The sequence below is a fragment of the Suricata suricatta genome, chromosome 1, assembly GCF_006229205.1.
Source record: "Suricata suricatta isolate VVHF042 chromosome 1, meerkat_22Aug2017_6uvM2_HiC, whole genome shotgun sequence".
Lineage (NCBI taxonomy): Eukaryota > Metazoa > Chordata > Mammalia > Carnivora > Herpestidae > Suricata > Suricata suricatta.
In genome coordinates this window covers 180,562,506-180,578,014 of record NC_043700.1, presented here as the reverse complement: position 1 = coordinate 180,578,014, position 15,509 = coordinate 180,562,506, and the positions used below count along the sequence as shown (strand labels likewise).

The 15,509-nt window shown below is 37.8% G+C and overlaps 1 long non-coding RNA gene across 2 annotated transcripts in view; it reads left to right on the top strand.

Moving 5' to 3' along the window:
• LOC115285907 overlaps window positions 1–15,509 on the top strand; it is a 53,794-nt gene that overhangs the window by 20,980 nt on the left and 17,305 nt on the right. Inside the window, exon 6 of one of the 2 annotated variants that reach the window (XR_003905748.1) lies at window positions 6,143–6,221. The exons of the other annotated variant lie outside the window; for it this stretch is intronic. This is a non-coding gene — a long non-coding RNA (uncharacterized LOC115285907). Of the gene's footprint in view, window positions 1–6,142; window positions 6,222–15,509 lie in introns of those variants that run through there. 2 annotated transcript variants of the gene reach the window in all.

Sequence of the window (15,509 nt, the reverse complement as noted above, 5' to 3'; positions counted from 1 at the left end):
GTTTCACAATGACATGTCATGATGAAGGTTGATTCAAGTTACATCTTAGGGGAGTTCTATGCACCTCTTGAATTTCAATGTGTTTTTCCTTCCCCAGATTTGGGAAGTTCTCAGCTATAATTTGATCAGACACCCCTTCAGGACCTTTTTCTCTTTCTTCTTCTTCAGGAACTCCTATGACATGGATATTGTTTTGTTTGATTGTCTCACTCAGGTCTCGTATTCTTGTTTCATGCCCCTGTATCAATTTCTCTCTGTTTTTCTCAGCTTCCTTTTTTGCTATAACCATGTCTTCTAATTCACCTATTCTCCTCTCTGCCTCTTCAATCTGGGCAATGGCCGCCTCCATTTCATTATGCACCTCATTTATAGCCTTTTTTTTTTAACTCATTACATCTATTTTGAAGGTCCTTAGTCTTTGTATCAATAGCTTCTCTGATGGTTTTTTCAATTGCAGTGGTTAATTTTATGACAATTTTTCTAAATTCTTGTTCAGTTATGTTGCTTATGTCTGTTTTGAGCAGTTCTGTGACTGTGATTTCTTCCTGGAATTTCTTTAGAGGGGAGTTCTTTTGTTTTGTCATTTTGGCTAGCTTTCTGTCTCTTGTCAGTTTTAAAAGCTCGTTATGCACTGTGCACCTGTTAATATTGCTCTATTAAAGAAGGCTCATTCACTGTCCAGGGCTTGTCATTTCAGGAAGTGTTCTTTTAATGGTGTCTCTCAGTTTCTCCTGTTGTACCTTTGATTATTTTATTTCTCTGCTCCATGGTACTTGGGACTCTCCACCATGTGTACTTGGCCTTGTTTCTTGAAGTAGCCCTGAAAAGAACAACAGACAGACAAACACACAGGGAACAAAATTTCGCCAATGCACAGACAAATAAAATAAATCAGCAAACCAAAAGGGGAAAGAAAATAATAAAAGAAAAGAAGAGAAAAGAAAAAAAAAGAAAAGAAAGGAAAGGAAAAGAAAAGAGAAAAAGAAGAGGTGACAGAATCAACAAAGGACAGTCTGAGAGTGTAAAACCTGCGGAGGGGAGAGTCAAGAATGAGATAAGGAAAAATATATCTGGATGGCAGGAATTGATCTAATCATGACAGTGTATAAATGTTGATCTTTCCCAGATTCCAGATTCCGGGGGGAAAGGAAAAACAAAGGAACAAAGAAAAGCGCAAAAAGATAAAAAATAAAATAAAATTTTAAGTTATAAATAAAGCAGCTCTCCAGAGCTAATGTGTGTGGTTTGGTGTAGGTAGGTCGGGTCTCAGAGGCTGCTCTCCGAGGCCCACCTTAGGGGTGCAGGGAGAAGAATGACGGCTCCCCAAGCCCTTCTCAGACCACGCTTGCAAGCCACTCTTTTGAGTTCGATCTCCCTGTGCCACAGGCAAGCCAATAGCTTTTTTTCCCTAAGCTCCACCACTTTTCCCAATCCTAGTTCATGCACTTTAATTCTGTTGCCCCATACAAAATGAAATGTCTTCCTATAGGCGGGTGGCTTTCTAGTGGGGACTGGGGAACCAGCTTTTCCCTGGCTCTGCCTGGAGTCAGCAAGCCTCAGAGCCCAAGGGAGAACAAGCCCACTGAGGGGAATGCACTTCTTTCCCTGTGACCAGTGGCTATATATGGGATCGTTTGTCTCTTTGGCCCTGGCCGAGGTCTCTCCCTCTCCAGCGTCCACTCCATGAGCCTTTTCAGTCTCTTTCTCTTCTCCTGCGCTCTCCACCGGTCTACATGGCTGTTGTGCCAGCTCCAAATGGCCGCTCTGCAGGTTCACTCTGCTCTGGCCCTCCACGGCCCTGTGCTGCTTCTGCACACACGGTCCTCTGCGGCCCTATGCTGCCTTTCTGGGCTTTGTCTCTCCTGGCTCAGCTTTGGGCCGGTGCTCCCTCCCCTCAGAGTCTCTGGTCCCAGTTCACACTCACTCAGGCATCCATGAGGCTGTCATCTATAAGGAGTCTATGCACACACCTTCCATTTTTGCAGATCAGAATATTGTGGCTTTGGTCCTTCTCAGTTTGACAGTTGTGGGCAGGTGGAGATTAGAGAGCTCCCTACTTCTCTGCCATCTTGCTGTTCCCCTCATTTACGCATCTTAAAAAATCCTCATATCCTGCCTACTATTCTAGTGGTTGTGGATTTTTTAAATTAATTTTTTTATTTATTATTTTTGAGAGAGAGAGAGAGAGAGAGACATCATGAACAGGGGATGGTCAGAAAGAGAGGGAGACACACAGAATCCAAAGACACGCTCCAGACTTTGAGCTACCTGTTAGCACAGAGCCTGATATGGGCTTGAACCCACAAACCACGAGATCATGACCTGAGCCAAAGCCAGCTGCTCAACTGACTGAGCCACCCAGGCGCCCCAGTTGTGAATTTTTAACTCAATTTTCTCCAAATATATTTATAATTTTAGAAGTTATATGCTTTAACTTTATTATTTTGTTTACCTGAAAAATGTAATGTGCATATTTAACTTAAGTCTTATAAAAACTGATTTCTTAATATTATTTTTGTTCATTAAGTGAATTATCCTTCTCCTGAACAATACAAGATTATAGAATGCTTTAACTCCAGGTACCTTACCCGTCTTACATATTACATATGATAATATTTTAGTTCTATCTCAAATTTTTAATTCTCATGGTAGAGACAGTCAATTTTGTGTTATGCACTCAGTGTTTAGATTTATTTATATGTTTAACAGTTTCTTTACTAGCTATTAATTTTTTATATTTTGAAAATTCTTATTTATAAACAATTTCCTTCATCGTGATAGTACATTCTTCATGCTATTTGGACAATAATCTATCATTTCCTTTTTTCTGCCTGCAAAAAACAGTGACTTAGCTGATGTACAATGTTAGATTTATGGATATTTTGTCTCAGCATTTCCATTGTTGTCATTGAGAATCCTGCTGTTTAATTTCTTTTTTTATAATAAGCAATCACCTTTTTTTTTCTTTCTGGTTGCTTTAAAAGTAATTTCTTCACTAATGGCATTATGCAAACTTATTAAGAAGAGTCTAGGAGTAGATTTTTATTTCTTCTGCTGGTGTTTTGTGAATCCTGTTCTGATTTTCTAAGTCATCATCAATTCTTAAAATATGATCCCTTCCAGTATTAAATGCCTCTCCTGATTGAAAGCATGTTAGTTTTCCACAAATACTTTCCTCCATTGTTCTTTGTCTCTCCTTCACGTATTTTATGTCTCTACCTTTCTATGTTGCATTCTCTAGTTCTCTGGTTTCTTTGGATATGTATTTCACTTAAGTATTTCTTCCACTATGTCCATGCTTTTATTTAAACTCGATGTTAAGGTTTTAACTACAGTGTTGACATTCATCATTTTTAGAAAAGTTATTTTTAAAATATTCCTTATTATATTTTTATACTCTTTTTCCTTATTCATATTTTAATTCCACCTGTTATTTCTTTAAACACATCAAGCATAGTTACCTTATATTCTGGATCTGATAATTACACTATTTGGAATCCCAGGGGTCTATTTTCAGGATTTCTTTTTCCATTCATGGTAACTTGTTTTCTTATGAATTTTTAAGTTTTGAGTTTTAAGTTAATATATATCTGTGTGAATTTAATCCACAGAATTCTTCAGGTCTAAGAAGTTAAAGACAAAGTCTTTCATCGAGAATGTGCACTCCTTTCTGCCTAGCAACTGGAGGTGTCTATAAAGTTGCTTTTGGGCTGGTTTTCTAAACCAAACAGTAGTGTATTTGCAGGCAGACCTATGATTTGTAATTTTCCTTCCAGTGTCATTTTTTTTCTTTCTTATATCAAAGTCACTATAAAGAAGTATTTTGTCATTTTCCTATATCACTAGTGCTCTTAGAAGTTCCATACTTGTAAGGGGAGTTCCATTCTAACACTACCTTGTCCAGGCCAAAGTCCTTTCCCAGGACATCAAACCACTGGGAATCTAATATCATCTAGTACCTCCTGGTTGGCTGCTGGTTACAGCCTTCCTGTGCTATTCTTACCTCACTTCTTGTTTATTTTTGGTGTCTAGTTATTTCCCCAACTCATATTCATTATGACTTCACCATATGAGGTGTCTTCAAGAGAAGTCTGCCCCATTCTCATTTTTAAGAAATAAATATAAATATGTGTATTTAATATAATTTTAAATGTTATCTTTTTGGTTTCTTAACTTATTTCACTTGATAATAGTATTCAAGCACTCTTCCAGGTACCATGGGGGCTTTAAAAACAAAACAAAACTTGGAAACCTTATCCTTGAAGAATGTAGCAGAAGAATCATATGGAACTGTAATGCGAGGTAGAAATTCAAGTACCATAAAAGGAGTCCAGGTGAAGTGGGAACAAGGGGACATGCCATTTGAGGAATGGGGTATGCAGAACTAGAAAAACTGTTTACTTTCCTCTTCCTTAGAACAGTAAAAGTCTAACTAGGCAAGGAGTGGAGGTAGGAACCAACCATGAAAAGACAGCATATGTCATACTTGTAAGGGGAGTTCCATTCTAACACTACCTTGCCTACTTAGAGCCTTTTCTGCAATTGGATCTTGGCTCTATCATCACTTTCAAATGGAAGCCTTCTGTGACATCCTTTAAAGGTTCAGGTTCAAGTTTTTGTTGCACACCCCTAACACTATGAGCTTCTTATTCACAGACCCTAACAGAGTTGCAATTTTAGATGCATTTACATGGTTAGTTTTGGTTTCTCCTCTATACTGTGCATCCTAAGAAGTCAATGATAATATCTGATTTTTGATTGGCAGTGAATCCCTAGCACCTGGAATTGTGCTTGGAAGATATTTTATTCTCAATACATATTTTGTGAGGGATTGAATGAATCCCTTATATTTTACATCATTTACTGATTATAGAGGTTTCTTGGTTACGGCTCTACCTCGTCCATTGCTTAACATATTGATTAGTCAAACATATAGCCTATTGTTAGACAAAAGAAAGCTTCACTAGCCACATTTCTGGTAGCTGTGGCAACTGAGTGACCCAAGTTCATGCAACTTTGGAGGCTGAAAGATTTATGAGGTTGGAATTGTCTAGGGCTTTCTCTCCTCCCTGGCCTTCACAAACCCACAGTTCTTAGCCTCTGTGTCAGCTGAATTTAAAGATTAATAAAAGCCATGTAATACATTTTAAAATTGAACTTAGTTAGAGAATCCAAAAGCCACTCACTTGTTTTGGACTCCACAAGGACCTCTTGGAAATGCTCAGAAAATAAAATAGCTTCTGGATTCTACCATAAGAACATTATATCAGATTTTACATATTTATACCTTCATTAACTGTGGACATAGATACTTGTGAGACAAATGGGAATTAAAAATAAACAAAAATAGATCAAGATTTAGAAACAAAAAATAAAACTAAAAGTAAATTGTGAGATGGTAGACCGGAGATGACATGGACTCGGTTAATTTTTACAGTTTCTCTGGATAGGTATATAAAAGGAGAACAATGTTGTGGGGAGAAGAAACCGTTTTTCCTGGGCCCCTTAGTGAGAATATACAGAATGAGAGTCTGCAAGGCTGGCCACAGGGCATAATCTGACCATCAAGAGGATCACATCCAATATGTGGCAGGATTCAGAGGTCTCCATTGAATGTAAGACGAAACAGGGGAGCAAGTGGGGGGCTGTAACCATTGAAGCGATACGTTAAAAATGGCAGCCAGGAGAGCAATTCTAGAAGTATTAGGCTGAGCTTTTGTCTCCAGGATAAGGGTCTTCCTGATTCTCCTGGATCATCCACAAAGCCTTCTATTGACTTCCCACTGCTGCTGAGGCCATTGAAGACTGTGTCTGGGGAAGGAGACTGAATGAGAGGCAGTTAGACAAACACTGAGCTCTCCCTCCTGATGGGGCTGACTGTGCCAGGCTCTCAGAGGACATAACGCGCTTGTTAAGGTTTGGTGAATAGCACCAGTCTCCACGGAGGACGATTTGGGTTCCCATAGAGAAGTCATCAACACAGGGTAAGAATTCAGCCAATTATGCCTCACCTCATCAGTCCTATTTAGATGGTAACCCCATGGGGCATGGACCATGTCTTTCCCTGTGTATTGTACAGTGTTGAGGAAACATTTGGCACTCAATAAATACCAATCGAGAGCTTGTTTCTTGTCCCCCTCAGCCTCCCACTGAGCTGATCTGAGGAAGGAATTTCCTTTGAAGTCCCTTGTCTCCATGCTTTTTGATAAACAACACAGAGGCACAGAAACAGATGAAGCATCTATACAATCCTGGAGCTGTTTTTGGTATCCACAGATGACAAATGCTATCTCTGTAGTGATATGTCTAGGGGGGTGAGGACATATTTAGTGGGACCATGCAGTGAAAAAAACCCCATCTTCCATAAATATTGTCTTGCTTCTAGTTTCTCACAGATTCATGATTTGTGCTTTCTAGCATCTATTAACACCACCATTAAGCTGTCTTGCTGGGCAGAGAGGTAGAGTCTTTGTAAGTTTAGTTTACTTTAGCTGTTCATGAGTTTTACCATATATAGAGAGGAAAGCAAAGTATAGGTGAACAAGAAATTAGAAGAGAAAATAAAAATTTAACATTATATGAATAAGAGAGGATTTTTAAAAAGGTAACCTGTGGTAACTTTAATAAGCCTTGCCAAGGAGTTACCCATGGCTTTGATGTGTCTTCATTGAAAAATGGCTTTTCTTTTTTCAAAGTGCCTGGGTGGCTCAGTTGGTTAAGTGTCCAGCTTCAGCTCAGGTCATGGTCTCACTGCTCATGAGTTCAAGCCCTGTACCAGGCTCTGTGCTAACAGCTGGAAGCCCAGAGCCTACTTCACATTTTGTCTCTGTCTCTCTGCCCCTCCCCTGCTCACTCTCATTCTCTCAAATATAAAATAAAACATAAAGATATTTTTTAAAAGAAAAATGGCTTTTTTGCTGTGAAAATATTATAATTTTTGTATCAGGAAGAAAAGTATTTAGGAGTTATAAATATATATAAAGGAAAACATTACAGAAAATAATATGCTACAAGTAAAATAAGGCATCTGAATTAACATGCATATATACTACGTACACATGATCAAAGGAATAGACAATTTTCTTTACATACTGGAAAATCTCTCAGTGTTTTCTTAAACTACTAAGGCCAAGACATATAACATCATGAAAAGAAGGCCTAATGAGGTTAAATAATCCTAGAAGACGTGGCCATTGAGTGGAATGAAGACAGCTCTTTTTTCATATACTCACGGTTCCATGTCTGTCTGTCTGTCTGTCTGTCTTCCCTCCCCTCTTCCTTTCCTTTTTCCTTTCTCCCTTCTTTGAGTCTTTTAATTATAAAAACTATTCCATCTGAAAATTTACAAAGATGAAGCTTTACCTTAGACTTTGATTTAGGAAGACACTTTGTGTCTTATCTTGAACAGCAAACAGAACGAGAGTCAGGCATGGCACAGCCAGGATTTCAAAGAGAAGTGTCATGCCTACTCATGTTTCTTTTGGAGATAAAGCAAAACAGCTAACTTATGCTCTAAAAAGGCGTTATAGGTCTAAAAAGAATGATAGAAATTAGGAATTTCTTGACCTAAATATAATAGAAATTAGGAGATTTTTGTTTTAAACATTTCTATTGTGTTGTTGATTCCTTAAACTTACCTACCCCTAAACTGATCTCAAAATGTAGGCATTAAAATTGTAATAACTAAAGTAAGAGGGGATTCACTCAATGCACTTTTGTTACCTTTGGGCATGATAACGAGTTCTAAGATTGAAATTGTGGACTTAAAGTGTCTTGAATGAGGATGAAATCAGCCCTCTCTGTGTGAGAGAATTATATCATAGCCAGAGTGCTGCATTCAGTGTCCGATACCATTAGAATTCAGGAGGGTGACAAACATATTAAAGAAAATTGAAACCTAATATGGTAATAAAAGGCTGAAGAAGCAACAAAATCTTCATTCAAAACAGAGAAGGTTGAGAAAGTAGATGTGTTGGAAAAATTTTAAACTTGATTAAGTCATTTAAGTTTTAAAACAAAACTTTAAAACAACTGCTTGAGGCTGGGGGTAAGGTAGTGGTTAAGTCATTTCTTTGGGTTATATTCCTTTCTGTTATCACAGCCAAGGTTTAGGGGATGATAATGAGCAGGATGTTCACATATGAGTGTTGATCTTTAGCTCAAGACCAAGTAACAGTTAATGCCCCAAATTAGATTCATTCATTCATTCAGCTAGTTTTTCATTAAATAATTATTGATGTCATGTACTGGATAAGACTGATGGCTGCTAGGAAATTGGAGGTTGAATAAAAATTATATGCTATCTGAACCTATGGATTTTAGTTTCTAGAAAGACAGTTTAATCAATCAACTACAAATTTGTGGCTTAATTATATTGTAGTGAGCACTAAAACAAGTATAGAGTGCTAAGAGAGCGTATGTCAGAGGGGACCTAAGCTTCCCTGGTGGTGGGTGGGGTGGTCATGAAAGTCTTCCCAGAAGAAATTATATTATTCTGAGTTGTGGATATAAGGACAGCAAAGCAGAGAATTGTCCAGGTAGAAAGAAGAGCAAGTTTGAATAGGAACAAGGGAAGAAGGTCCTAGGGAAGAAGCACTATGCCACGCTGAAGAAAGTGGAGACACCTGTATAATGAGGGCTCAAAAGGGAGAGGGTATATCATGTGATGAGAAAGATGAAGCCCTATAAGCTTTGATAAGTATTTAGAGCTTTATTCCAAGAACAAGGTGATGACACAAAAAAGCTTTAAGTAGGGAATTGGTATCACAGGATTCACATTTTTGCTAAATCATGTTGACAGCAGTGTGGGGGAATGGTTTGGAAGGCTTCAAGGTCATACATGAAGAGATGCTTTAGAAGCATCCCCTACCACCCCCTTCCACCAGGCATATACTCTTGTTACAGGCTGATGAAAAACAGAGAAAAATGTATCCAAAGAGAAATCCAAAGGCTGTCTATCCATCACGAGCAATGGGAACGTTTAACTTATTCCTATCAGGGTGAAATCACCATGTTCCTCTTGCAAAACCCAACCTCCATATGCTGGTTTTGTACCCTGTTGGAGATCCTTCTCCCTGTGGAAGGACAGACCTTAATTAATCCTACATATTAGAGTATCCTTGTCACTAAACATCCCAGGAAAACTTGGAAGACAGATTGTTTTCACCCCAATTCCATTTCTTTAACTGGACCAGAAGAAAATAAAAATTGTAATTTTTCCATTGAGGATAACCTAAGTCTTTCAATTTTTAAATAGAATGATGTTTGGAACTCCTTGTTCTATTATTATTTATTTATTTTCATTCTTAATGTGTTTTTATTCTGTAGACATATTCCCTCTCATAATATGTTGCTTGATAATAAACTGTGCTTAATTCTTGTTGGATTTCCATGAATATAAGTATGTTACCCATTGCTTGAACTGTTGTAGGTAGTTAGACTCTTTTATTGGGCCCCAGTTAAAATTGTGTCTTTGGGTTGCTGTATTCACACCTTGCATTAATCATCTTTTAAGTTTCTTTGTATCAGTAGACACGTTTTTTTCCTCCAGCTTTATTGTGCTATAACTGACAAATATTGTGCATATTTAAGGTGTACAACTCGTTGATTTGATATATATATATATATTTAAATATTCACTGCAAAAATAAAAAAAATAAAAAATAAATATTCACTGCAGTCAAGCTATTTAACATATCTATCATGGGGGGGGTGGAGTGAAAACACTCAAGATTTACTCTCCTAGCAAATTTTAACTATATAATGTAATATTGTTAACCATAGTCACATTGCTGTACATTAGATGTCTCTAGAACTTATTTATCTTGCATAAGTGAAACTTTGTGTCCCTTGACAAACATCTCTCCCATTCCTTCCTCTCTTCATCCCCTAATAACTACCATTCTGCTCTGCTTCTAGAGTTTGATTATTTCAGGTTCTGCATGTAAGTGAGATCATGCATTATTTGCCTTCCTCTGGGTGGCTTATTTCACTTAGCAAAATGTCCTCAAGATTCATCCATGTTATCACAAATGGCAGGATTTCCTTTTTTATGGCTAAATAATATTCTATTCTAACATATGTAATAATTAGAAGGTAAGTTATGTATATAGCTATATGTATATAGCTAATATATAAATAACATATCTCTCATACTGTTTTTGTCCTTTCATCAATGGACATTTAGACTATTTCCATAATATGACTTTTATGGCTAATACTGAAATGAACATGGGAATGTAGATATCTCTTCCAGATAAAGATTTCATTTTCTTTGGATATATACTCAGAAGTAGAATTGCTGAATCATATGGTAGTTCTATTTTTAATTTTTTGAGGAATCTCCAAAAAATTGGTAATATCTGTACCAATTTACATTTCTGCCAACAGTGTACAAGGGTTCCCTTCCCCCACATCTTCACTGGCACTTGTCTTTTTCATAATAGCCATTCTCAAGATGTGGGGTGATACCTCATTGTGGTCTTAATTTGCATTTCCTTGACATTTCTGAAGTTGAGCACCTTTTCATATAGTTGTTGGTTGTTTGTATATCTTCTTTTGAGCAACATCTTTTCAGGATCTTGTTCAATTTTTAAGCAGGTATGTATTTGGTTTTGTTTCTGAGTTGTATGAGTTCCTTATATATTTTGGATATTAACTTTAGTTCTATTTGCTTAATTCAAAAAATATTAGCATCATCTATATACTGTGTGTGTGAGTATGTATATGTGTACATGTAATGGAGTGATGATAAAGAAAGTCAACAGCGTATCTGCCTGCATGGAGGTTACAGGCATGTGTAAGCACTGCATTAGGAACCTTGTTTTAGAGCTAACCTATGTTATCTCTGCCTTGCGGAATTTATATAGACCAGTGGCAGAGAGAGATGATGAACAGTTAAGCAAACAAAAATATAACTATAAGTTAATGCTTGGAGGGAATTTTCCAGGGACTATGAGACAGAATGATGGAGACTGGCTATCAAAGAAACCTATGTGAGAAAAATGCTTAGTTGAGAGTTGAATAATCAAAAGGGATCAGGCCGGTTCTGTACTGGTATTCCCTCTACTACTTTATGTTTGCTTCTTAAGGTCTTTAAAGCATGTGTGAGCATTTTACATTTTATTTTATTTTGAGAGAGAGAGAGACAGGCAGAATGCAAGGAGGGAAGGGTAAAGAAAGAGGGAGAGAGAAAATCTTAAGCAGGCTCCACGCCCAGAGTGGAGCCAGACACAGGCTTAATCTCACGACTGTGAGATCATGACCTGAGCTGGGATAACAGACACTTAACCGACTGAGCCGCACAGACACCCTGAGAATTTTACATCTTTGACCTCAGAAGCATATAACTGATTTAAATGTTGAGGGATATTTAATTTATTAAATACATGCAGATTTGAGTTATGAGTTATGTAATAAGTGTGTTAATATTAAGGGAAGTATTAACTATAATAATTAATAACTTGAACTTAGGAAAGAATAGTGGCTATTGCTCTTCATATCCCAAAGTCTTCTTAGCACTAAAGTGAGAATCATCTCCAAAAAGTTAACAAAGAGAAGTCTTCCTCCTAGGAGCCAGTTTCTTCTTCACATGCCTACATTTAATAGTAAATACTGACTTGTGTAGCTGTGTAGGGCAGTATATCTACCTATTAATTTATTAAGTCCCTCTTATTCATTTTCCCATTCATTCAACTCATTCATATATTCATTAAGCATTCACCAAGTGCTTACTTTAAGCCAGGTACAATAATGGCACTGGGTATAGAAAATCAATTAAGACAGGAACCTTGCTGTCAAGGAACATTCAGAGCAGAAGAACTCAGAGATAAATTAATTTGTTATCACAGAAAGTGCAGCAATTTCTATAGCAGAGCTAACCTGGAAGAGTATGAGAGCACAACAGAGGAGCATCTTAGCCAAGAGGAAGAAGAAAAGCCTTCTGGAGGAAGGTGCCCGTGAATTGAATTTGTTCTTAAGAAGGGCATTGCTGGGAGAGGGAAAGGCATAGCTAAAGATCCTGAAACAGCACTGGCACAGGCTATTCACAAAGTAAAAAGTAGATTCATTTTATTGGAGCAAAGGGTTTATTCATTCCAAGTCATCAGCACCTACTGTGTGCAACATCCTCTGGTAGGCATTGAAGGGTACAATGCTACACAAGAAAAACGACCCCATTCTCTTGGAGTTTATAGAGTATAGGGAATGGCAAAGATGAATTAGAAAATCAGGCAAGGATCAAATTATGAAGGATCTTATGTATTAAGCTAAAGTATTTACATTTTATCCTGTGTAAGTAAGAGGATTACAAGGTCAGTTAAACTTAATTTAAGAAAGATCAACCTGGTTGTAATATAGATCCTGGATTGGGAGGTGAAGGTATTAGAGATTTGACATGAAAAAACTAATTAAGGGACTGTACTAAGAAGTGGGGCAAGAACTGATGGATGTCTGGTCAGGCAGGAGAATGTTGTGGATGAGATTAATTTAGAGATATTAAGGAGGAAGGATCTCTAACTAGTCGGGGGGAATAAAAGAGACAAAGGAGTCTAAGGTAACTCTTCAGTTTTTCTGTCTTCAGAGGCTTTATGAATGTTGTTGCAATTCTCCAAGGCTTGGATTACTAGAACACAGGTGTTGGAATGAATCCATAAGCTTATATAATTATGTATAATGGTCTCATGAAATTATAAGCTCCTTCAAGATAGGAAGCTTTTCTTAGACCTTCCTTATAACTTTACATTTTTTCCTCACCATAAGCAGTTTTCCCCATCTATATGAGAGCTCAATAATCATTTAATCAGTTAAGAATTAGATTTGTCTTCTGCTACAGAGTAAAATTTACATGTTCCTTTATACTTCAAGTGAAGAGAGGTGGTGAATTGGCAATTTGAGACTCCCCCTTTACTGGGAAAAGGAAATCTAGAATATAAACCAGAAGTAAATGCAGTTCTTTATATCTGAATTATGAATCATAGAAAAGTATAAAACAAATCTTTTCCATCTCTACATAAATACTGGTTTACATTTTTTTCCTGAAATACAACTCTCAAAAGCTTCCTAGTTACTTACTAAAAATAGCCTTATTCTGTATTATAGTCCACAATCTGCCTCTATATTTTGGTGAACCATGAACTAGACAGGCAGTTCTTCACAGCCACATGACCTTCCCTCTCAGGAAGTTACCTCTCAGTGAAAGAAGAAAAAGGAATGCCTCTGTCAAGGTGATGCAATATCCAACTAATCCACAGGAAATGCTATAGTGAATGTTATATAGGGAAAAGTCAATGGGGATTATGCAAGCTCTCTAATGGAAAGTCAAGGTGAGCAATGAATGTTTCACTAATTTCCAATGTCCTTGATGGATTGCTTATGCTGTTTCCCACCACCTCAAGACACACTCTCACTTTGGTTGAACTTATACATCTTCCTCCATTACCCTTCCTGTATTTGGGCTAGGAGGGGAAACAAACTCAAGTTTAAAAGATCTAGAATATGCTCAGCAGCAAACTAATGGGAGAGCAAACTCCCAGGAAGCTTGAGGCTAAAGGGGAGACATAGAAACCAACTAATAATTATTGAATCTTAAATCTGAGTAGAGCTGTGCATTTGTGAAGATGAAGAAAACAGAGGGGAGAGAGAGAAAAATTGCCTTCAAGGCACTTACAGTCTACATGCTGAGCCTAAATAAATGGGAGGACAGTGAAATGTATTTTTGAAATCATTGTTATGAAACCATGATATAGTAAACGCTTGCACAGAGCTTAGGCACCTACCACAAAGATGATGGTTATTCTTTTTTTTTTAATTTCTGTAAGAGTTGGGAGAGAAGACTCTAAAAAATATATAATATCTAAATTTTAATAAAGACAATAAAATTGAAATAAAATTTCTTAAAACTTTCTTATCACATGACATCATAATGGCATAGATTGTACCACAGCCCATTGATGTCACAGGGGAAACAAGTTTCCCTTTTTTTAACCATCTAGAAATGAGCATTGTGGGATGTGTTACAACTGCAAGGATGCCCTTCTCTGAATGGCTATTTTGCAGAAACAGCCACAGCTAGATTTGGGGGTTCCAGTGCAAGAGAAGACATCAGAAGACTTTAAATCTGGACATAGCCAGACACTTCCTCTGCTCCGCGCTCAGAGTTGATGCTTGCAAAAGTGCGCCAAGGGCATTTCTGCACACACGTCCAGCCTTTCCTCATTGAAGGTTTATGGGGCTTGTAATGTCAAGATTCATGAATTTCAGGGACTGTACTCGTCCTTGGATCAGATTTGGACGTGGCTTTTGATCAGTGAAGTGAAACAATTAATTATAATAAATAATGCTACTAGGAGTCCTCACACAGTCAGTTGATGGCAGAGGGGAGCCAAAGAAATAAAGCTCATTTCTGGCAGAACCTCATCATCTGGCTGTCTGGATCAGATCCTGTTTGGCCACAACACCCAGGGCTAACTAGGCTACTGGTGAAAGGCACAGTTGCTCTATCTTCTCAGCCAGTGGTTAGTATCAGGTTCTGGTGAGTTGTGGGGGTAGTAGACAGAGGTCAAGAAAATCAGAGATGAAGGCAAAATTTCTTTGTATTCATCTCTGTTTGATTGCTTTGTGCCCTGAAGCACATGATTTAATTATTTTCATCATTGCTTCAGCTTCCTCAGCTACCAATCTCACTGAAGGCAATAAAATTATTCAGCCTTTACAAAAAATGCAGCCATAATAATTTCTGACTCGATGAATAGTTAAGGCTATAAAATCAGCTCTTTGGATGACCATGTCCAATTGAAAACACCAATCTAGGGTTTTCTCAACAGTTAAAGGAAAACATAGCCTTACATGAGATGGAAGCACTCAGCTTGTGATTTTTAGAGTAAATGCTTGTGATTCTTTGCCTACAATGTACATACACAACTCCAATCCGCACAAGAGTCCTCTGTGCAGGCATTAATATCCACACCCTAAAAATGAGGAAAGTAATGCTTAGACCTTGATATCAGTTGGCTTTCCCCAAGGAAGTTCTAGAAAGTCCGGCGCTCTTGTGCTGAGTTGACATTGTACAGTGTGGGAAGGGGTAGGAGTGGAACTGGAGGGAGGCCAGAAATGAGTGCCTGAGGTCTGACAAAAAGCAAATCAGAAGATAAGGCTGGAGCAGGAAATGCTACAAATGAAGAGGAATTGGGGCCCGCACGCCTAGGCCAATAATCATGAAGACAAGGTGGAGGAGCTGTCAAAAATGAACCAGAGGACCCTCGGGGTTCTCTAAATGTGAAGTTTCCTTCGAAGACCACAGCAGGAGATACTGACTCTCTCTGATACTCTGAGAGCCTTCCCTCTGCATTTGTGTGTGGTTTTAAATATTTGGGTATGCACACATGCGCATGTGTATGTTTGTGATTTCTTATTAAAAGGGTTTATGGGATCCAAGCCTTGGCTCGTTGTAAACTTAAACAAGTCAGTCCTAAGGCTCACTTTTCTCTTTTGAAACTGAGAACAATAAAAGT